A 21,833-nucleotide genomic window follows, 5' to 3' on the forward strand; every position below is an offset into this window, starting at 1 on the left:
GGGGTGGGGCACTACCTTCTACTACGGCTCTGCGAGGGGACTGGGGAGCGTCCGTTCAAGCGGGGGTGTGGCGCTGCCTTCCCCCCCCAGCTTTGCGAGGGGACTGGGTAGAGGCCGTTCCAGTGGGGGCAGGGTGCTGGGTTCCCTCCCCGGCTCTCTGAGGGGACTGGGCAGCGGCCGTTCCTGCGGGGGCAGGGCGCTGCCTTTCCTCCACGGCTCTGCTAGGGGACTGGAGAGCAGCTGTTCCTGCCGGGGCCGGGCACTGGGTTCCCTCCCCAGCTCTGTGGGGGGACTGGGGAGTGGCTGTTCCAGCGGGGGTTGGTACGATACTTTCTGTTGCCGACACAGAGGGTGCCCGAGGCAAGCAACAGTGGTTCGTGCCCAGAGTGCGAAGCGCCAATGAACACACACCCGGGAGGAGAAGCAAGCAAAGTTTATTGGGATCTCAAAGCGGTGCAAGGAGACGAGCGCTTGAAATCATGCACCACTACACAAGCAGCTTTTCCCTTTTTATAAGTTTTTCTTTCTCTTTCTTCTTTCTTCCCCCACCCTCCTCCTCCTCCTTTCTCCCCTGTAGCAATTAGGTAAAGAGCAGTCTTTCCTGTGGGGGCGGGGCGCTGGTTTCCCTCCCCAGCTCTGCGAGGGTACATGGGAACGGCCGTTCCAGCGGAAGCGGGGCGCTGCCCTCTCTCCTCAGCTCTGTGAGGCCACTGGGGAGCATCCGTTCCTGCAGGGGCGGGGGACTGTGTTCCCTCCCCAGCTCTGCCAGGGGACTGGGTTGTGGCCATTCCTGTGGGGGAGGCCGCTGGGTTCCCTCCCCAGCTCTGCAAAGCCACTGGGTAGCGGCCGTTCCTCCAGGGGTGGGGCGCTGCCTTCCCTCCTTAGCTGTATCAGGGGACTCAGGAGTGGCCGTTCCAGCGGGGGTGGGGTGGTGTGTTCCCTCACCAGCTCTGGGAGGGGACAGGGGAGTGGCCGTTCAAGAGGGGCAGGGGCGCTGGGTTCCCGACCCAACTCTGGGAGGATACAGAGGAGAGACAGTTCCAGTGGGGGCAGGGCACGGACTTCTGTTCCCAGCTCTGGGAGGGGCCTGGGGAGTGGTGGTTCCAGCCGGGGGGGTGGGGCAGTGGCTTCCCTCCTGTCATAAACAGATGGTTAAGGGTTAATGTCTCTTTTACCTGTAAAGGGTTAAGAAGCTCAGTGAACCTGGCTGACACCTGACCAGAGGACCAATCTGGGGAGAAGATACTTTCAAATCTTGGTGGAGGGAAGTCTTTCTTCTGCTGTTTGTTTTGTTCTTTGTTCGCTCTTGGGGCTAAAAGGGACCAGACGTGCAACCAGGTTTTCTCCAATCTTTCTGAATCAGTCTTTCATGTTTCAAAGTAGTAAGTATAGCCAGGAAACGTGGATCAATCTTATGTTTGTTTTCTTAACTTGTAAATGTGTCTTTTGCTGGAAGGATTTTTACCTCTGTTTGCTGTAACTTTGAATCTCAGGCTAAGCGAGGCGGGGAGGTCCCTCTAGGCTATATAAATCTGAATACCCTGTAAAACATTTTCCATCCTGATTTTACAGAGATAATTTTTACCTTTTCCTTCTTTAATTTAAAACTTTCTATTTTAAGAACCTGATTGATTTTTTTCCTTGTTTTAAGACCCAAGGGGATTGGGTTTGAACGCACCAGAGATTGGTGAGGGGTAAAGGACGGGGTGGGGGGGGTTAATTCCTCTTTGTTTTAAGATCCAAGGAGTTTGGATCAGTGTAGCCTCTCAGGGTAACCCAGGGAGGGGAAAGTCTGGGCGGAAAAAGAGGGGAGGGAAGGCTAGTTTCTCCTTGTGTTCAGATCCAAGGGGTTTGGGTCTTGGGTTCCCCAGGGAAGGTTTAGGGGGAACAGGAAGTGTGCCAAACACCAAATTTTGGCTGGTGGCAGCGTACCAAATTTAAGCTGGTAATAAAGATTAAAAGTGATCATGCAGGTCCCCACTTCTTGGACGCTAAAGTTCAAAGTGGGGAAAAAACCTTGATACCCCCGCAGAATGGACCCTGCCTGGGCGGACTCGCTGTGGGAAGCGCACGGAGGGTCAGAGGATGCTGAATGCTCCAAGGAGAGACCCAGGAGGTAAAGACTTGTGAGCTTCTTGCCCTAAAAACTTCTGCTCCAAGGGAGAGGAGGCTCCTCAAAGTCCTGACTGGTTTTGTGGGGAGCAGTTCCAGGGCATCGCCCAGGGTCTCCGTGACAACTGGTGGCAGGGGTGGGATGTACTGCACCCCGTGAATGGCGCTGCTTGCAGTAAGTGACTGGGGAGCAGTAAAACAAAGGAGGGATAATGAGAACCAGATGTGCTGAAGCCTCAGAGAGGGAAGGTTTCAGGGAGCGGTTAACCTCTGGGAGTGTGTGACCAGCGAGAAGGACTGTTGGAGTAAGAGGGTCCCCCTGAGCACTGCAGCGAGCAGTCTCAGTGGTGGAGGAGCTTGCCGCTCGACCCTGGGAGAGAGGATTTTTGCAGTAGCAGGGTTCCCCTCGGGATAGCAAGAGCAGTCCCAGGGGCGGAGGAGTCTGCAGCTCGACCCTGGCAAAGAGGTGGTGACCACGAGAAGGGCTGGCACACCAGGGGTTCTTCCTGGAAACCATGGGGGAGCCAAGAGCACACAGGCATGTGAGTCCAGAGCAACTTGGGAACGGTGAAGTGATGGCCTATCACCATCTCCTTGAGAAGGACGTTGTGATCCTGCGCACAAAGAGGGTTACGCATGGGGAAGTTCACCAAGGCACAGTTAATCGTGAGTGGGAGGAGAAGGACATGTCTGAGGAGCAGATTCCTGACCCAGATGGGGCTACAAAAGGATCTGGGAGCAGCTGGAGCAGCAGCCAGACATCCCCAAGAGTCTGGTCTCCAAACAGATGATGGTTTTCACGATCGGGTTCCCCATCAGGGGATCGAAGACATATGGGATGGGAGCAGAGCCTGAGAGTGTGAGAGGACCGTGAGAGAGAGCAAGAGCCTGAGGAAAAGCTGCAGGAGAAGCAGCAGCAGCATGGACTGGGGATGGTGGAGCAGAGAGACATGGGGGGCTGCCCAAGGGTCAGTGGGGAAACACGCCTGGGGTGGCAAGACCTGGGGACAGAGAGAACTGTGGTGGTGCAGCCGCAGATGCTGAGGGGCTGTGGGACCTGGGTGAAGGTCCCCAGGGTGAAGCCCCCCGTCCTGCATATGGCCTGGATCCCTGTGCAGACCCAGGAGGGGTCTGGCTGGCTGGTCATTGGGGTTCTCCAGGATATTGGCTGGGAGGCCCTGTTGGGAGGTGACTGTGTCTCTTTGGGACAGGATCCAGGCCCTGCTCCTGTAACGGCCGAGGATTTGAATTCAAATCCAGGGAACCAATTGGGTAAGACGGAAATGGTCTGTGAAAATGCAAATGACATGGCTGGCAGGGGGGATGGGCTGCTGGGCTCAGGATACCTGCCTACCTGTAACCAGCCCCCTGGGGCTGACTGCGAGGGAGAGATGCTCCCCACACCCCCTGCACACCGCAGAGGGGGCTCACGCTGGCTCTGAGGCTGTGACTAAAGCAAGGAGCTCGCTGCCTGCCCCCACTCGAACCGCCACTCCCCAGGCTCCTCCCACAGCTGGGGAGGGAAGCTAGCACCCTGCCCCCGCTCGAGCGGCCACATCCCATGCCCCTCTCAGAGCTGGGGAGGGAAGCCAGCGCCCCACCCTTACTAGAGCCGCCAGTCCGCAGGCCCCTCCCAGAGCTGGGGAAGGAAGGCAACACCCCAAGCCCACTCGAACCGCTACTCCCCAGGCACCTTCCAGTGCTGGGGAGGGAAGCAAGCGCCCTGCCCCCGCTCGAATCGCCTCTTCCCGCACCTCTCCCAGATCTGGGGAGGGAAGCCAGCGCCCCGCCCCAGCAGGAAAGACTACGTCCCAGTCCCCTCTCAGAGCTGGGAGAGGAACCCAGTGCCCCGCCCCCGCTGGAACGGCCGCTCCCCAGTCGCCTGATTGAGCTGGGGAGGGAAGCCAGCACCCCACCCCCACTGGAACGGCCACTCCCCAGTCCCCTGGCATAGCTGGGGAGGGCCCCCAGCACCCCGCCCCCGCAGGAACGGCCGCTTTACATTCCCCTTGCAGACCTGGAGAGGGAAGGCAGCGCCCCTCCTCCGCAGGTCTGCACACTGGCCATGGCCATGGCCGGGAGCGCAGCGCAGAAGCTGCTCCAGCCCTGCAGCCTGCGGGGTAGCACAGTGGGGCTGGGGGCAGCAGGGAGCAGGCAGGGCCCAGGTGGGCGGGGGGCGAAGACACACGTGGGGTGGACACGCTGCTGCCAGGAGCTGCCTGATTCACCCCCTGCCCGGGAGCTGCAGGAGGAGCCCAGATCATGGCTCGGCTGCAGAGCTCGGAGCCCAGGCTGGGCCCAGGAGTGAGGGGATGGGGGAGCTGGGGGTGTAGCGGGGGTTGGAGCCAAGAGTTGGTTGGAGATGGGGCTGTGCCACTTCCGCTTGGCGGCAGGGGGGCCCTCTGCCTTTTTTTTTGCTCCGCACCCCGCGTCCCGATATTTCATCTTTGACATCTGGTCACCCTAGCCTGATATGAAGGAGGAAGTCTGGACCAAGGGGCCAGGGACTGGCCTTTGCTAGAGAAACCACTGTCAAGTTTTAGTCAATTAGGACAAGTCAGCAAATAAGAACAACCTCAGGTATCAGTAACTGCTACAGGTTGCAAATTCCTACATGCAGCAGTTTCTGGCACTACACCTGCACAGCTCTGCTCCCCGGCTCTTCTCGGGCTCCTGCTCTCTCCTTAGCTCTGCCCCACTCTCGCCCAGGCAGTTCCAGCTCACATGGAGGATGGGACCCCCTGGCCTGGTGACTCCCTCATTACACTGCCTGGCCTGTCAGTGCAGCTAACTTGGAGCTTTGGCATCTCCCCATTGTCCCTGGGGACTGTCAGTCTCAGGGTCCTGATTTCCCATTGATCCTTCCCCCTTCTATTGGTGCTGGGAACTAGCCAACCAACCCCCACCCCAAACACACACTAAGTTTTAGTATAGAGCCAAGAGCCCCCTTACACAAGCCAGCCCCATGAGGGTCACCGATGTGCAGAGAAGGCAGCACAAGCTGGTCCCATGGTGTAATGGGCAGCACTCAGGACTCTGAATCCTGTAATCTGAGTTCAAATCTCAGTGGGACCTTGTGTTGGCTTGTGGTCATAGGCGGCAGGTTACATACATTTGCGGTGCTCGGGCTGCAGGAATATTCAGGGCTGGGGGCCCTGCTCCAGCAATATTTGGAGCTGGGTCTCTTCCCCTGCCTGGCACCCCTCCCCCTGCTGCGCTGTGTCCCTGCCTGACAAAAAGCAGCTTGGGCCTGCCTGCTCCTGCTGCTGGAGTAGAGGTATTTGGGCAGAACTGCTGTCTGCTGCCCCAGGGTCCTAGTGCCTGCCCACCACTAATGGCAAGGCAGGCTGCCCTGAGCCCCCCCCCGCAGTATGAACCCCCCATCTTCAGCCTCACCCCAACCCTCTGCCCTAGCCATGAACACTTCATCTCTCAGCCCCAGCCCTGAGCTCCCTCCTGCATCATGAATCCCTCATCCTCAGCCCTGAACTCCCTCCCAGAGCCTGCACCTCTCATCCCTTCCTACAACACCACCCCCTGCCCCAGCCTGGAGCCTGCACCGAGCACCCAAACTCCATCCCAAAGCCTGCACCCTGCACCCCTCCTGCACCCTAATCCCCAGCCCAGGATCTGCACCCCAGATGTCCCCCCAAGCCCCGTCCCAGAGCCTTAGGCAGGTGGGGGAGGAGTTTGGGGGGCGGAGTTGGGGGGCGGGTTCTGGGCACCACCAAAATTTCTACAAACTTGCCACCCATGTTTGTGGTAAAGCCCCAGAGCTCAACTTCCCTGTCTCCAGCTTTGTACGAATGAATCTTTCCCCTCCTGCTGGGTGATTCACACCTCCTAGAGCCAGGTCTTTGGCTGGGGTGGCCACAATGGGTTAGGGCTCTAGAACTTGCTACCCTGATAGCTGCGATTCTTGCTGCTGCACCTGATGTTCACAAGCTTGGCCCTTGTGCTTCCTACCACACTTTTCCTCTGGCCCACATGGCACTTGAAGAAAGGAGTGCCAGGACTGGGATTAATAGTCAGGCTTTGGCAGGAGGGAGGAAGAGTCCCAGGCTGGAGCCCCACACACCTTCCCTCCTCCGGGCACCTAGAGCAGAGGCAGCCCAGCTCTGTCTGCTGGATACATCGGCAGAGTAGGTGAGTTCATGTAAATACAGTCTGGTCCCAAAGCCTCCTCCCAACCCTGGTCATCAGTAGCTGTCAGGGGGGAGCTCATTCACACCTCGCTTACAAATCATCATTTGAAATTCTAAGGTTGGCCAACACTGCTGAAGCCAATGCACCCACATTGTCAGCAAACACAACAGCTGGGTGAGGAAACCCGGCTTTGTCCAGACTTTCCAAACCTATTTTACTTTCTCAGGTACAAGTAGTTTTCATACATTATATCTGCTTTTAAAGTGTGTGTTAATGTTTCAATTTCCATTCAAATTTGCAACCAATGGAACCAACATTGGCAGCGCTGCATGTAACTACCTGACCACCGAGGGAGGGGGTGTTGGGGAAATTCGGGGAAGGGGGTGCACAGCCCCCTGGCTGGGGGACATATAGGGAATGCCCAGTTTCACTGAATTGAGTCTCCTACTGCAGCACCTCAGTTGGTTACATCAGAGAGGAGCTGCAGTGTCTAGGCAGTGGGATGCCTGTGCCTTTAAGAGCCCAGCCCTGGTAAGTCCATGCTGAGAGGTGCTGCTTGTGGGAGGGGAAATAAAAAAGCCCTCTGCTCCCCCCACCCATGTTTGCAAACACTGGAGTCTCAGCCCACCGGGATAACTGTTACCCCTCGGCCCCTGCCTGTGACAGGGTTTAACCCTCTGGCAGCGCCTCCCTCTGGGCTTAACTCTGGCTCCTCCCCCCCTCCCTGACTTTGCCCTTCAGCCCCTCTCCTAACTGTGCCTCCAGCTGCTTGACCCTCCAACCCGTCAATTTCCAACCCCTGCTCAGACCCTGGCCACCCCCTCCTCTGATTTGCCCCTCTTTGCCCCTTTTTAATCCCTGTAAAAAGTAAAGTGTGCTGGGTCCCATTCACTGGAGGGAGGGCTGGGCGCCTGGCCCCTGCCTGCCCAGTGCTCAAAGTGCCCCATGATCTTATGGATATTTGCTGAGTGCTGCAGGGTCACCCGAAGGGGGAGAGAGGCACGGTTAGGTGGTGATGCAGCCAAGGGTGCCTCACTCAACACTGAAATGCAGCCACCTCTGGGGTGACTTACACAAGGAAGCAAATGAATTTGGAACAAGAAACGCACTGAAAGGACCGAGGCAGCTGCAGGAGGTGGAGAAAACCAGAAAAAGCAGTATCCCTGGATCGCAGCCCTGCCCCTCCCCCCCTCTACCCCCTAACCTCCACTCCCCTCCCACATTTGAGGGGAGAACTCAAGAGTCCTGGTCCCCAGCCTTGCCCACCCCCATATTTTGATATGGCTCCATCCAACAGCTGCCCCCACAATTGCAGGGTAGTGCCATGGGGCACACCGGGGCCTGCCTATTTGCACGGGATGGGCAATGCCAGTGCCCCAGGATGGGGAGAGATGATGCTAAGGGAGAAGCAAGCAGCAGACAGCTCCCATGACAGACAAAGAAATGCTAGGGGGTGCTATGCTGCAATGAGTGAAGGGGGTTGGCAGGGAATGGGAGGATCTTCCCTCACAGCAGGTGCGTTTGTCTCCCTCCCAATTCCTCCCCAGCCCTATCCCAGCCCAGGCTAATCCCGGCCCAGCTGCCAGGGTTAAATTTGGCCTGGATTCTCCAGCTGCTGGGGATGGGGCGTGGGGCTCGGAAGCATGAACCTCTACTCCCCCTTCCCCAGACACAGTTGCATGGGCACAGACCAAAGCAGCCTGCAGCACTGCTGCCTAGAGGAAACTGAGACACCAGCCACTGACAGACACATCATGGCTCTCCTCATCCTCATCCCCTTTTCCATATACAACCTGGCTAGGTGAGAGGGTGGTAAACTCAGGGCAGTTGCATAGTTAACCTGTGGAATTCATTGTGAAGGCCAAGACTATAACAGGGTTCAAAAAAGAACTAGTTAAGTTTAGGGTGGATAGTTCCATGAAGGGCTATTAGCCAGGGTGGGCAGGGATGGTGCCTGTAGCCTCTGTTTGCCAGAAGCTGGGAATGGACAATAGGGGATGGATCAATTGATGATTCCTTGCTCTGTTCACTCCCTCTGGGGAACCTGGCACTGGCCACTGTCAGAAGACAGGAGGATACTGGGCTAGATGGACTTTGCGTCTGAACCAGTCTGGCCGTTCTTATGTCTCCCTTGGATCAGCAGTGACACCTCGTGGTCATTCCAGGTAATGCACAGAAGGTGTTTCCCTTGATACAGCAGTGACACCCACTGGTCAGGTGGCGTAATGCACAGCATGTGTCTGCCCTCTACGAGCAGTGACACCCACAGACCAGTCACGATAAGGCACAGAGTGTGTTTCCCACCAATCTGGGTAAGGCACAGAGCATGTTTCCCATGGAGCAGCAGTGACACCCAGTGACCAGCAGGGGTGGCATCAGACACTTCTCCTTTAGTGGGGGACTGAGATGGGCTAGACAAAAAAAATTGGGGGGCTGTGCCCCCCATCACTTGCCCCCACCCTTCACGGGGGCCGTGCCTCTGCTCCTTCTCAGTTAAAGGCCAGGCTCATCTCCTCTCCCCCCGGCTAGGGTTTACAGCAACACAAACTTTACTAAAATAAAATAATAAACAGGGTTTACTCTAAATATTCTAAATCTGTCCAAATTTTAGTACTGAATCCAAAGTTTTCTTAAAGATTTCATCAGTAACCAAAACCTAAATGAAAATTGAAACAAAAAACAAGGCTTAATTTAAAACCCAAACATTAAGAAAAACTTTGTTTGTAAAAATAAAAACTAACAAATGCTGTAAATTAATAATTTCAACATTTTATCAAAAAAGTGTGCTACAGCAGAATGATAAAATAACATCAAATAAGTAAGCATGACCACTAAAACCTCCTATAAAGGAATTGAATCCTTGAATACTGGTCAAATCTATAAAATATGCTGAACTATGTCAAAACTGGTGTTGCAGGTCAGCCATTCAAATCCAGAAAATGTCAATTAAAAGCTCCATTCCAACTAAAAAAACTAAAACACCTCAATAAACCAAAACGGTCACAGCCTGAAACAAACCTACACAGAAGCAAAATTAAACCTGTACCAACGCTGGAACAAACTATGTAAATTTCTAATTCTAACTTCTTGTTTCTCCCAGGAGAAAGGTGTTTTGCACCCCAGTAACCGGGTTGTCACTGCAGCTTTCCTTTCACTAAATAAGATTTTTACCAAATATAAATTGCCCTCCAATTTCTCTAAGAGAAATTGAAATTGTATCTTTGTACTAATATCCCAAGTGTGCAAGTCCATCCCCTCAGAGCAGCCTCACACCCTGAGGCCAGGGGAGAATCCCAACTGGTTTGTGCATTTGTAACCCTGGGGCCTGAAGCTGATGAGAGAAAGGGAAATGAGCCATCTTGGAACTTTCCGATACCACCTGCGGTGAGCACAGGGATTTGACTGAGTGACATCCGGGCTAATTTTCACCTTGTTCTCCACCAGCAGGCTCCGCTGGAGAGCTCGGGAGTGACTTGACCATGGCAGCACCCTATTTACATATTACAAGCTGGCATTTTGGGGCCAATGGGGTGAAATGTGAGTACTTTTGGGGTTGGGACCCACATGAGAAGGGATGTGGACAAACTGGAGAGAGTCCAGCAAAGTGCAATAAAAATGATTAGGGGACTGAGACAGATGACTTACGAGAACCTACAGGCCATATCCTGTATGTTAAGCTAATGCAAAGTTAGCATATCTATATTGTGACTTTTTACTCAGAGAGGAAAATCAACCTTTATAATGTTACTTAAATAGATAAGTACCCATGCCTGTCCAAGACCTTTATCTAGACCAATCGACAATGGAGAATGGCATAGGGTTTTTTTCAGTGTTGTACCCACAGATTTAACAGGTACACTACAAGGTAACTTATGTGCATATTTACATGTCATCAACAAGCACAAACATACTAGTGTATAAAGTAAATGTACCCTAATGTTTTGTGGGTGAGGAATGAAATTTGGGCATAGGAGGAAGGATTTCCGGCCCTTGTGCCCTATGAAAGAGGTAACCCACCTCGCTAGAGCACTTTGCTCTATCATTCTGACTTACTTCCTCCACTCTCTCTCTATGTACTATCAGTAGGCTGTACTTGTTCTTAAACTTTAAGTTTCAAGGGAATTAGGCTAAGTTCGGTTTCCCTAAGTTGTTATTCTTTGTTTATTAGGTTTTGATTTTAAGTTTAACATATTCAAGTAAACCCTAAGTAACACTAGCTTTTTCTAAGTACTGCATCTTTCACTTAAGAATTGAGAAACCTGAACTGCAAGGCTGGTCCTGTGTCTCTTACCACCAGGTTATCAAGGAAGGCTGTGAGTATATTAATCAAAACTTTGTTGCATATAATGCCATATGCATCTTTTGAATAGCAGTAATGCAACTGTAACTTTGTAACTCAATTAAATTAAATTAAATGTAAGCTAATCAATTAAATTTTCATCAAATTATCCAAATTAATATTATTAGTACACCCTACATCAGGCTACATGGGACAGAGAGTTGGAGTGCAGAGGGATGAAGGCACTGGCTCTGGCGGTGCAAATTCTGGGGTGGGGTTAGAATGAGACATTCAGGGCACAGTAGAGGACTCAGAGTTAGGATAGAGAATTAGCTGTGAATGCTCTGGAATGAGGCCAAGAAAAAGAAAATTTAGATGGAAGAGAGAAATCAAGGTAGAGCAAAAAGCAGAGAAGAAGTGTGTGATTTTAGCTGCAGAGAGAGAAAACACTTCTGCTTGTCTTCTCTCACCAAAGCATCAACGAACCAGATCAAAGACATCTCTCTCTCACTGCAAGAACAACTCTAGTTGACCTGAACTGAGAAAGGAAACCTTCTTCTTTGCAGTATTAACAGACCTGGACTGAGTCATGAACATCTCCCACTCTCCAATCTGGTGTTCCTGGCGTGGGACAGGGGAGGGGCTCCTCTCTTCTCCATTTGGGACATGGTGGGATGAGAGAAGTGACAGGGCTTTACGGGAAATAATTATTTGCCTGATTCATGTGCAAGTCCTAATCCTTGTTAACCCAAACAAACCGTTTATCCTGCATGCTGATGCCAGTTTGGAGGGTCTGGGAGCAGTCCCGTACCAGGAAGTGGAAGGAAATGTAAATCTGTAGCCTTTGCCAGCTGAGGACTGTCTGATAGCGAAACTCGCTATCCCATCCACCAGCAGCAGTTCTTGGTCTTGTAATGGGCCATCACTGAGAAATTTCGAGACTACTTGTGTGGTGCTCAGTTTCAGGTGTGGACAGAGAACAATCCACTGACTTATGTGTTAACAAGGGCTAAGCTGGATGCTACAAGGCAGAGGTGGGTGGCTACTTTTGCTAGCCATAACTTCGCATTCAATACCAATGAGTTGGTATAATAAGGAATGTGATTTATCAGGACCACCAATTCTTGGCTGGGGGCGAGGATGTAAGCAGGGTGAGAATGAACTCTACCCTGCCATCTGTTGGTGATCTGTTGTAAAAGCCTTTTGAGGCTGATGCCATTTGCATGGTTCCACCCACCCCAGATTGCATGATGGGGGTGCCTGTCCAAAGGGTCATTTTGGCTGCTGTGGGATCCCCAGTCTCTTTCTTATTAGGGCAGGGGTAATAAAGTGCAGTTATTCTGGTGATATAAATCAAGGACAGTAGAACGGTACTTAGCAGTTCGTGATTTTGGAACTTACCCGAACCTACATAAATCTCGTTAGGCAAGGGACGTGGGTTCCAAAGCATAGTGAAATAAGAGAGATTGAGAAAGGATGTTTGTATTTTATTAGTACAGATTTTTTGTGAAATCTGTAAATGCAAGTTTTATGTTTTACATATCTCTCTAGTTTAAAAATAGAGCTTTTATAGCTTGAACACATATTTGCACCTATACCACAGATAAAAAGCCATTAATGACTAAAAGCACTTTTTAGACATACATAAACTGTTGGGCTGGTATCTCATTTCCACACTAAAACTTGTAAACAACTCCATAGCTGGGTAAAATGCTCCTTACGGCTCAAACGGCAAGGAAATTTTGCAGATTGCACACTGGGACAGCAGCTGTGGGACACAACTTCCAAATTCTTAGTCACAGATAAGCAGGCAGGTTTATGCAAATTCTGGACTCTGGGACCAGAGCTGGGGTTGGCAGTGGGGGGGACCCAATTTTTTTAGCACATGCACCACATCTGCAACACCAACCTTTACTACCTCACTCCATAACACCACACACACAACAACCTTTACCTCTCAAGAACCAAAGCATACCCTGAAAGAGACAGAGTGGTACAAGCTTAAGACAAATGACTGCAGTACTAACAACAACTCAAAGAGATTCAAAAACATCTCTGTCTTTACACACCATGGACAGTAGGAAGAAAAACTACAAGCACAGGCCAACAAGAACCAAACAAACATCCATTCCAACCTCCCATAAGCTTTGAGTCTTTGGAACCCAGACCCCTTAAAGGGTGAGTACTTTTCAGGCGAGGATGAAGCTCTCAGGCCTCAAATGCCAGGTACAGTTACTCTCTCCTTGATCCAGAACGAACAGGAAAATACACTGCATTACTCCTGCCCCAATAACAAAGAGACTGGGGATCCCACAGCAGCTGAAATGACCGTTTGGAAAAGCACTCCCATCATGCAATCTGGAGTGGGTGGAACCATGCAAAAGACATCAGCCTCAAAAGGCCTTTACAACAGATCACCAACAGATGGCAGGGTAGAGTTCATAGCGACCCTGCTTAACCTAGGCTACGTCTACACTACAGCATAAAATAGAAATTATTAAAACCAGATTTATAACACCGGTTTTATAAAATCGATTTTACGCATCCACACTAGAGCACATTACTTCGGTGGTGTGCATCCATGGTCCTAGACTACCATCGATTTCCGGAGCGGTGCACTCTGGGTAGCTCAGTAAAAGAATGGGACCAATAACTTCGATTTCCATCCACACTAACCCTAAATTGATATAGTAATATCGATTTTAGGGTTACTCCTCTCATTGAGCAGGAGTACAGAAATCTATTTTAAGACCCCTTAAAATCGATTTTAATTGTCTTGTAGCGTGGACGGGTACAGTGTTAAATCGATTTAACGCTGTTTAAATCAATTTAATGCTGTAGTGTGGACCCTAACTCTTACAGCAAACCAGGGCAAAGAAAGCCTATGCAAGCGCTATTCCGCAGCCCCGATGCTCTTTTCTGCTCCTTCCCACCGAACTATCTCAAACATACAGTCAATTGCATCAAAGCAATTCCTCACTATTTGGGGCATTGGTGCCCCTTAGTCCCCCTGAGGTGATAGGCTGGTTCCTTCTGGCCTTAAACGCTAGGTAGGAATCTGACTCAAAGGGCCACAACCTTCCTCCTCTTCTGCTCCTATGAACTATCCCTCATCTGGGCAAAACCTTTGAAAACACTGGTGTTTTCCCAACAGGAAAGGGATGGACAATTTCTCTTCTGTGGGGAGGCGAGGGAAACCATGCAATCACCTTCTGGAAGGTATATCAAGGAGGGCGGTGTAAGAACCCTCACGGACTAGATAAAGAAAGCAGCTCTTTAACTGACCTTCCAACAACGACAAACTAAAATCTGCAAGAGCAGCCTTTCAACTCAGGGGCCTAATAACAAGCTGTTGCCAATAACTAATCGCAGAGTTACAAATGACTCCAAACCATACACTCTTGGGACAAACCAAACCTTAACACAAACAACGCCACATTTATTTGCTGCTCTTCAACCGTGATAACCGATAACTTCCAAAACCAAAGAGCCAGCAGAATACCCATCACAAAAGTGTCCCCTGCTAGATAGGAAACCATCTCACTAACATGATGAGCTCAAAGTAAAATAAGATAACGGGATAGAAAATCCCAAACAGTCATTTTCAGAGCTCTGAGTTGTTTATAGGAAAGCTCAAGCCACTGACACCAGTTCAAGTAGCCCCCTTCTGTTCTTTTCACAACAGAGAACAGCCTCGCCAAAGCAAAGCCTCACAAAAATGGGTACAAATTCATAAATGTTCCTCTCCATGGAAATCTTTAGTAAAAGGTGAAAGATTTATACGAACTGAAGAGAAAACAGAATACATAGAAGACAGAGCAGAGGCGCTGCCGGGGCAACCGCGTATGCTACCACAAGTCAGGGTGAGTACTCTCACAGCCCGCTAAACCGCAGAGCTTTTAGAGGAAATGGAATTGAACCGATTGACAGCCCGAGTTGGATTATGGGAACCGGGGACACAGGGAGTAAAACTAGCCCCTTGACCAGGGACTCGCTTCGCTGCGCGCAGTGCACTGTGAGTATGCAAATAAGATGCTCCGGCCATCTACTGCGCTCAAAGGAGTCTTTTCTCCGGGCTGTCTCTGCTCCTTCCCCAGCTGGGCGGAGGTTGGGATGCGGCGAGGGTGGGGAAGCTGCTCTCCTGAGACAGTCCCGCTGATGCCCAGGCACATGGAGGACGGAGCCTGGACGAGAAGCAAGAGGGCACTTGGCTCAGAGCTAAAATCCGGAGCAACAGCACACACTTTGCAAAGGAACAGGAGGCGGGATCTCGGACATGAGATTCTATCTGCCGGCCGGGGTGCGACCCCGCGTTGTACCTGCTGCTTGGTCTGCCTCTGCTGCAAAGTAGCTCGCCTCAGATCCTTGGAGTTCCCTGAGCTGCAGCTCGCCCTGATGCACGGGAACAGCTTAAAAATCATGGACTCTCAGGCTACGTCTACACTACAGCATAAAATCGAAATTATTAAAACTGGTTTTATAAAATCGATTTTACGCGTCCACACTAGGGCACATTAATTCGGTGGTGTGCGTCCATGGTCCTAGGCTACCATCGATTTCCGGAGCGGTGAACTCTGGGTAGCTACAGTAAAAGAATGAGACCAATAACTTCAATTTCCGTCCACACTAGCCCTAAATCGATATAGTAATATCGATTTTAGGGTTACTCCTCTCGTTGGGGAGGAGTACAGAAATCGATTTTAAGAGCCCTTAATATCGATTTAAAGTGCCTTGTAGTGTGGACGGGTACAACGTTAAATCGATTTAACGCTGTTTAAATCGATTTAACGCTGTAGTGTGGATCAGGCCTCAGGGTTGGAAGGGACCTCAGGAGGTCATCTAGTCCAACCCAATCCCCAACTAAATCATCTCGGCCAGGGCTTTGTCAAGCCTGACCTTGAAAACCTCTAAGGAAGGAGATTCCACCACCTCCATTGGAATAGGGAACCCATTCCAATGCTTCACCACCCTCCTCGTGAAAAAGGGTTTTCCTAATCTCCAACCGTCACCTTCCCAAACACAACTTGGGACCATTGCTCCTTGTTCTGTCATCTGGTACCACTGAGAACAGTTTAGATCCATCCTCTTTGGAACCCCCTTTCAGGTAGTTGGAAGCAGCCATCAATCCCCCCTCATTCTTCTCTTCTGCAGACTAAACAATCCCAGTTCCCTCAGCCTCTCCTCATAAGTCATGTCTTCCAGGCCCCGCACCCCTCCCCTCCCCCGCAATCATTTTTCTTGCCCTAGGCTGGACTCTTGTCAGTTTTTCCACATCCTTCTTGTAGTGTGGGGGCCAAAACTGGACACGGTACTCCAGATGAGGCCTCACCAATGTCGAATAGAAGGGAACGATCACGTCCCTCCATCTGCTGGCAATGCCCCTACGTATGCAGTCCAAAATGCCGTTAGCCTTCTTGGCAACAAGGGCACACTGTCGACTCATAGGCAGCTTCTCGTCCACTGTAACCCCTGGGTCCTTTTCTGCAGAACTGCTGCCTAGCCATTCGGTCCCTAGTCTGGAGCAGTGCGTGGGATTCTTCCGTCCTAAGTGTAGGACTGGGCAATTGTCCTTGTTGAACCTCATCAGGTGTCTTTTGGCCCAATCCTCTAATTTGTCTAGGTCCCTCTGTATCCTATCCCTACCCTCCAGCATATCGACCGCTCCTCCCAGTTTAGTGTCATCTGCAAACTTGCTGAGAGGGCAGTCCACGCCATCCTCCAGAACATTAATGAAGATATTGAACACAACCGGCCCCAGGACCGACCCCTGGGGCACGCCGTTTGATATCGGCTGCCAATTAGACGTGGAGCCATCGATCACTACCCAACGACCTAGCCAGCTTTCTCTCCACCTTATAGTCCATTCATCCAGCCCATACTTCTTGAACTTGCCGACAAGAATACTGTGGGAGATGATTGTATCAAAAGCTTTGATAAAATCAAGGAATAACACGTCCATTGCTTTCCCTTCATCTCCAGACCCAGTTATCTCCTCACAGAAGACAATTTGGTAAGTCAGGCGTGACTTGCCCTTGCTGAATCCATGCTGAATGCTGCTGATCACTTGCCTCTCCTCTGAGTGCTTCAGAATTGATTCCTCGAGGACCTACTCCATGATTTTTCCAGGGACTGAGGTGAGGCTGACTGGCCTGTAGTTCCCCGCATCCTCCTTCTTTCTTCCCTTTTTTAATGATGGGCACTACATTAGCCTTTTTCCAGTCATCCGGGACCTCCCCCGATCACCATGAGTTTTCAAAGATAATAGCCAATGGCCCTGCAATTACACCCGCCAACTCCTTTAGCACCCTCGGATGCAGCGCATCCAGCCCCACGGATTCATGCTCCTCCAGCTTTTCTAAATAGTCTCAAACCACTTCTTTCTCCACAGGGGGCTGGTCACCTCCTCTCCATGCTGTGCTGCCCAGTGCAGCAGTCTGGGAGCTGATTTTGTTCGTGAAGATGGGGGTGGGGTGGGGGAAAGCATTGACTACCTTAGCTTTTTTCACATCCTCTGTCACTAGGTTGCCTCTCTCATTCAGTAAGGGGCCCACAGTTTCCTTGACTTTCTTCTTCTTGCTAACATACCTGAAGAAACCCTTCTTCTTGTTACTCTTAACATCTCTTGCTAGCTGCAACTCCAAGCCTGAGTTGCCCTTCCTGATTTCGCTCCTGCCTGCCCGAGCAATAGTTTTATACTCCTCCCTGGTCATTTGTCAAATCTTCCACTTCTTCCGACGGCGCTGCCTGCCAGTGCACTCAGCCTCACTTGGCAGGTAACAAAAGGGATGGAGTGGCCTTCCAGTTTCTGGAGAGCGGCTGACAACACCCGACCTTCTGCACTGAGGAAAAACTGACGTGAGACAAGGCAGGGGAGGTCGTTCTTGTATTGGACCAACTTCCGGTGGGGAGAGAGAGCAGCAAAATGCAAGCTGCACTCTTTCCCCAGCAGCAGCTGGTCCATGTCGTCTCTCTGATAGCCTGGATGCCTGGGATGGGACCCGGCTTCAACTCCAGGGCACGCAAGAGCCCTGGCCCGGGCAGGCAGGGGGAGGGGCCCGAGCGGAGGGGCGGAGCCGCATGAGTGTGGATGCAGATCTGTGTGCGAGCAGAGCATTGTGGGAGCAGAGACAGGCTGCCCGGCAGGGCCCGCCTTTGGCCCCGCGAGCTCGGCATGGAGAAGGGAGGGGCCTCGGGGACGCGGCGGGGCAGCTGTCGGCAGTGGGGGCTGGTGTGGGCGAGGCCGGGGGCTCGGGGGCGCTGCGGTCCGCCCCGCGTCTTATAAGTCTGGGGAGAGTGAGGGCAGGTGGCAGTTGGGCAGTTGGACCTCATACTTACTTGGCAGGGGAAATACCATGATCATGGAGGTGGTTTTCCAAGGGTGAGGCTCATCCATTGCACTGCAGATGTGCTGACCCCTGCGATTTCCCCAAGTGTGGGAAACTCAACTGCATAATTTGTGGTAGTGGGGGACTGTGTCCGTGCTCTCCCCTGATGATTGGTTGAAAAGACAGGAAAATGAAATGTCTTGGGGAGTGCTGCTCAGTGGGCTGGGAATGCTTGGTCCAGTGTGTAGCTGTGTGCTTGGTTGGTTTTGACAAAAGCAGTTTTGTTCTCCTATCTTTGTGACTGTTCTCTTCCTCAAGCCTTGTAGCTTTTGGCACTTTTGTCATTGCTGCTGAGAATGGGACCAAGAGAGAAAAAGCGGATGGAGCTGACGGATGGAGCTGTTTTGACTTAACTCTTCAGGACGCTCCAACCCTCGGGCCTGGTCTGCATGGGGAACGTAAATCGGCGCGGCTACGTCAGTCCAGGCCTTGGTGGGAAGAATTTTTCCGTCAACCTAGCTCCCGCCTTTCAGGGAGGTGGATGGCCTGCACCAACGAGGAAAACCCTCTCCAGGACCCTTCTCCAGGAACAGTGCCTTTCCATTTGGGGAGATTATGCTGACCTGTGACTACCAATCTCTCACTGTTAACTCTTACAGCAAACCACGGCAAAGAAAGCCTATGCAAGCACTATTCTGCAGCCCCGATGCTCTTTTCTGCTCCTTCCCACCGTAGGTTAAGCAGGGTGGCTATGAACTCTAGCCTGCCATCTTTTGGTGATCTGTTGTAAAGGCCTTTTGAGGCTGATGTCATTTGCATGGTTCCACCCACCCCGGATTGCATGATGGGAGTGCTTGTTCAAACGGTCATTTCAGCTACTGTGGGATCCCCAGTCTCTTTGTAATTGGGGCAGGTAATGCAGTGTATTTTCCTGTTCATTCTGAATCAAGGAGAGAGGAACTGTACCTGGCATTTGAGGCCTGAGAGCTTCTCCCTCACCTGTAAAGTACTCACCCATTATGGGGTCTGGGTTCCAAAGACCCAAAGCTTGTGGAAGGTGGGTATGGATGTTTGTTTGGTTCTTGTTGGTCCATGCTTGTAGGTTTCTTTCTTGTTGTCCATGGTGTGTAAAGACAGAGCCATTTTTGAATCTTTTTGAGTTGTTGTTAGTGCTGCAGTTGTTTGCCTTAATGTTATGTCACTCAATCTTTCAGGGTATGCTTTGGTTCCTGAGAGGCAAAAGTCTGCTGCGTGTGTGGTATTATGGAGTGAGGTAACAAAGGTTGGTGTTGCAGAGGTGGTGCATGTGCCACAAAAATCCCCTCCCCCCTGCCAACCCCAGCTCTGGTTCCTGAGTCCAGAATTTGTATAAACCCTCCTGCTGACCTGTGACTAAGAATTTCGTTGCAGAGATAGTTCGTGTGTCACAAAAGTTGTGTCCCACAGCTGATCTCTCAGGGGGCAATCTGCAAAATTTCCTTGCCGTTTGAGCTGTAAGAAGCATTTTACCCATCTATGGAGTTGTTTAAAACTTTTAGTGTGGAAACAAGATGCCAGTCCAGCAGTTTATGTATGTCTAAAAAGGACATTTTGTCATTAATAACTTTTTATCTGTGGTACAGATGCAAATATGTATTAGAACTATAAAAGCTCTATTTTTAAACTAGAGAGATACATAAGACCTAAAACTTGTATTTTGAGATTTCACAAGAAAGCTGTACTAATAAATACAAACATCCTTTTTCAATCTCTTTTATTTCACTATGCTTTGGAACCCATGTCCCTTGCCTAACGAGATTTATGTAGGTTCGGGTGAGTTCCGAAATCATGAACTGCTAAGTACTGTTCTACTGTCCTTGATTTCTATCACCGGAATAACTGCACTTTATTACCCCTGCCCTAATAAGAAAGAGACTGGGGATCCCACAGCAGCCAAAATGACCCTTTGGACAGGCACCCCCATCATGCAATCTGGGGTGGGTGGAACCATGCAAATAACATCAGCCTCAAAAGGCCTTTACAACAGATCACCAACAGATGGCAGGGTAGGGTTCATAGCGACCCTGCTTACATTCTCCCCCAGCCAAGAATTGGTGGTCCTGATAAATCACATTTCCTATTATACCAACTCATTGGTATTGAATGCAAAGTTATGGCTAGCAAAAGTAGCCACCCACCTCTGCCTTGTAGCATCCAGCTTAGCCCTTGTTAACACATAAGTCAGTGGATTGTTCTCTGTCCACACCTGAAACTGAGCACCACACAAGTAGTCTCGAAATTTCTCAATGATGGCCCATTTCAAGACCAAGAACTGCTGCTGGTGGATGGGATAGTGAGTTTCGTTATCAGACAGTCCTCAGCTGGCAAAGCCTACAGATTTACATTTCCTTCTACTTCCTGGTATGGGACTTCTCCCAGACTCTCCAAACTGGCATCAGCATGCAGGATAAACGGTTTGTTTGGGTTAACAAGGACTAGGGCTTGCACATGAATCAGGCAAATAATTATTTCCCATAAAGCCCTGTTACTTCTCTCATCCCGCCATGTCCCAAATGGAGAAGAGAGGAGCCCCTCCCGTGTCCCAGGCCAGGAACACCAGATTGGAGGGAGTCGGGTCAGGTCAGGTCAGGTCGTGTTGCAAAGGAGAAGATTTCCTTTCTCAGCCTAGATCAACTTGAATTGTTGTTGCAGTGGGGGAGAGATGTTTCTCATCTGGTTCTTAGATGCTTTGGTGAGAGAGGACAGGGAGAGGTTTTTTCTTTCCTCTGCAGCTTGAATCACACACTTTTTTTCTGCTTTTTGCTCTAGCTTGATTTCTTTCTTTCATCTCAATTTTCTGTTTCCTGGCCTCATTCCTGAGCATTCATGGCCCAATTCTCTATCCTAACTCTGAGTCCTCTACTGCACCCTGAATGTCTCATTCTAACCCCACCCCAGAGTCTGGACCCCCAGAGCCAGTGCCTTCATCCCTCTGCACTCCAATTTTCTGTCCCATGTACCCTGATATAGGGTGTACTCATAATATTAATTTGGATAATTTGATGAAAATTTAATTGATTAGCTTACATTTTATTTAATTTAATTGAGTTACAAAGTTACAGTTGCATTACTGCTATTCAGAAGATACATATGGCATTATATGCAACAAAGTTTTGGTTAATATACTCACAGCCTTCCTTGATAACCTGGTGGTAAGAGACACAGGACCAGCCTTGCAGTTCAGGTTTCTCAATTCTTAAGTGAAAGGTGAAGTGCTTCGAAAAAGCTAGTGTTACTTAGGGTTTACTTGTATATGTTAAACTTAAAATCAAAACCTAATAAACAAAGACTAAAAACGTAGGGAAACCGAACTTAGCCTAGTTCCCTTGAAACTTAAAGTTTAAGAACAAGTACAGCCTGCTGATAGTACATAGAGAGAGAGTGGAGGAAGTAAGTCAGAATGATAGAGCAAAGTGCTCTAGCAAGGTGGGTTACCTCTTTTATATGGCACAAGGGCCGGAAATCCTTCCTCCTATGCCCAAATTTCATTCCTCACCCACAAAACATTAGGGTACGTTTACTTCATAGGCTAGTATGTTTGTGCTTGTTGATGACATGTACATATGCACATAAGTTACCTTGTAGCGTACCTCTTAAATCTGTGGGTACAACACTGAAAAAACCCCTATGCCATTCTCCATTGTTGATTGGTCTAGGTAAAGGTCTTGGACAGGCATGGGTACGTATCTATTTAAATAACATGATAAAGGTCGATTTTCCTCTCTGAGTAAAAGGTCACAATATACATATGCTAACTTTGCCTTAGCTTAACATACAGGATATGGCCTGTAGGATCTCGTAAGTCATGTGTCTCAGTCCCCTAATCATTTTTATTGCCCTCTGCTGGACTCTCTCCAGTTTATACACATCCCTTCTCATGTGGGTCCCAACCCCAAAAGTACTCACATTTCACCCCATTGGCTCCAAAATGC

General features: G+C 50.3%; 3 non-coding genes across 3 annotated transcripts; 2 read left to right on the forward strand and 1 right to left on the reverse strand.

Moving 5' to 3' along the window:
* The first annotated feature begins 5,115 nt into the window (after positions 1-5,115).
* On the forward strand, positions 5,116-5,187 carry TRNAQ-CUG (transfer RNA glutamine (anticodon CUG)). The gene has a single exon. It is a non-coding gene; the product is annotated as a tRNA-Gln (tRNA).
* Positions 5,188-14,227: 9,040 nt separating this feature from the next.
* Positions 14,228-14,343, reverse strand: LOC127041376 (U5 spliceosomal RNA). The gene has a single exon (XR_007771660.1). It is a non-coding gene; the product is annotated as a U5 spliceosomal RNA (small nuclear RNA).
* A 3,521-nt stretch (positions 14,344-17,864) lies between these two features.
* Positions 17,865-18,028, forward strand: LOC127041378 (U1 spliceosomal RNA). The gene has a single exon (XR_007771662.1). It is a non-coding gene; the product is annotated as a U1 spliceosomal RNA (small nuclear RNA).
* The last annotated feature ends 3,805 nt before the right edge of the window (positions 18,029-21,833 follow it).

Source organism: Gopherus flavomarginatus, assembly GCF_025201925.1.
Source record: "Gopherus flavomarginatus isolate rGopFla2 chromosome 13 unlocalized genomic scaffold, rGopFla2.mat.asm SUPER_13_unloc_2, whole genome shotgun sequence".
Lineage (NCBI taxonomy): Eukaryota > Metazoa > Chordata > Testudines > Testudinidae > Gopherus > Gopherus flavomarginatus.